Here is a 2,187-nt window from a genome sequence, read left to right as displayed (position 1 = left end):
GAGGGTAGCTGTCACAGTGTCAGGCTTGGGACCCTTTGGTGGGCACCACATTGTAAACTGAGACCATCGACCACTTGTGCCAGGCTTGTGGCTGCTTAGCTGTAACTACATTCCAGGCCCAGATTGGCTGTCTTTTATGCCAAGTTTAGGGGCACCTGATGGGAGTTAGAGACTCCCATGCAAGTTGAGACTAGTTGTTGCTTGTACTGGGCTTGGGACCACTTAGCAAGAGCTAAAAGGCTGAGGGTGACTGCTGCATGTTTGGGGTTTATGGACCTTTAAGAGACTTTGGGAAAGTCCACAGCATGAGCTGAGGCAAGCCACTTATTTTGAGGAGCCACTGGAAGAGGCTCAGGCCAGGTGGGTGAGTCAGGTGGGGTGGAGTCTCAGGGGATTACCAGGGCAGAGCGAATGGTGTTAGTCAAGTTCAGATTTGGTGGCCACCTGTGTTGGGTTAGCTTCGTGAGAGAAGAATTCAATAAAGCAACAATGGCATCTGCCAGCACTTTGGTCCCTAGGTAGAGTTGCTTCCACCTCTCTCCCTCCAGCCCCCACCCTGAATTTAGTCAGTTTAATCTCTCCCCATATGTCCTTGCACTTTACGAGCTGCTGCCCCTGCACTGGAGCTTAGATTGAGTGTGAGTTTGTGAATCAGTGAGTCTGTTCATGGTTCCTGCAGTGCCTCCGTCTCTAGCAGCCTATTGTCTTTCTTGGACACAATCCATGCTGATTTTCACAGCCAGATATTATGGGGATTCCTTTTCCCAGCACTGATGCTCCAGGTTGGGGAGCCTGGTGTGGAAATGGGACTCCTCACTCCTCAGGGGGACCTCCACAGCCAAGATATCCCTCCTGATTCTTAATTGCCACACCATTGGTATGGGACCTGCCTCGCCTGTGTCTCTGCCTCTCCTACCAATCTTGACGTGGCTTCTGTATTCGAGTATCCTTAGTTATAGGGATTCTGTTCAGCTAGGCTTCTGGTGGTTCTCAATGATGGTTGTTCTATAATTTATTTGTAATTTTGCTGTGAACATGGGAGGAGGCAAGCACAGCATTTACCTACTCCATCTTGACTAGAAATCTGACAGTTTTCTTGAAAAAAACTGCTTTCGGCTTGACTAAAACAAATTGCTGCAAGCCTTTGTTCAGTTCCTAGAGTTCTGAAAAAGTTGATTCTGGCTATTTTGGTCAGTTTTCTTGTTGATTTTANGGGCTGGTAGGCACACTTTTGGGGTGCCTATTGCTTTAACATTCTGTGAGCAAAACAGGGTCTGGATGGGACCGCTTTGGGTGCTTGTGTCTCAGCCTCTCTAGTTTTGCCTCCTCTCTGAGTGGGGCAGGCCTATGTGCACACACAGCCACACTTCACTAATTCTGTTTTCTCTCCAGGCAGTGCAGCTCCTTATGTGCTCAGCTGTGCTCCTCTTACTCCACACCGGCAGCATTGTGTGCATGCCCTATTCCTTTGTCTGCAGTTAGAGCACAGTTTGTGTGGGGCTGCTCTATGTGCCTGCTTCTCAATGCCCTACTAGCTCTGCCTTTTCTCCAGGTGGGGCAGCCTTGTGTACCCCTCTCACTCTGCATGGGTCAGCCCTGCATGTGGGCACTGCAAAGTTTTGCTAGCTCCACACTTTCTTTGGGTGGGGCAGTCCCATGTGCACATGCAGCAGTGTCTCACTATCTCTGCACTTTCTTTGGATGGGGCAGTCCTGTGTGCTGGTACTGCAATGTTTTGCTAGTTTCACACTCTCTCCAGACAGGGGAGCCCTTGTGTGCACAGCCCAGTGGGTGTGTGAAGCAGCACCCTGCTGTACTCACTGGATCAATACCCTTGTATGCATGCTAGGGTGCCCTCCTGTTTCCGCTGGATCTCTGTCCTCGAGTGGTGGCTGGGGACATGCTACTGCGCCCTGCAGGTTGGCCAGAGAACCTGGATGGAGCTCCCATCTGCTATCTACGCTCAGGGGAAAATAAACAATATTGTCCCACAGTTCCTCTTGTCCTGAGTTGTTCCCTGAGCCCCTGGAGAGCTCTTGTGGTTCCCTGACTTTCCATATGCAGTCCCTCTCTCTTGCTTATTGTGCAGAAGTTTTTCAATTGGCTTGAAATTGTCTCAGGAGGAATTGCTTTAAATATAGGTGTACATTCAATGTGTTCTTGGGAGAGAGTGAGCTCAGCATCCAC

This window comes from Hipposideros armiger, unplaced genomic scaffold (assembly GCF_001890085.2).
Source record: "Hipposideros armiger isolate ML-2016 unplaced genomic scaffold, ASM189008v1 scaffold_21, whole genome shotgun sequence".
Lineage (NCBI taxonomy): Eukaryota > Metazoa > Chordata > Mammalia > Chiroptera > Hipposideridae > Hipposideros > Hipposideros armiger.
The sequence above is the reverse complement of the archived record's forward strand: the minus strand, read 5'-3'. Positions refer to the sequence as shown.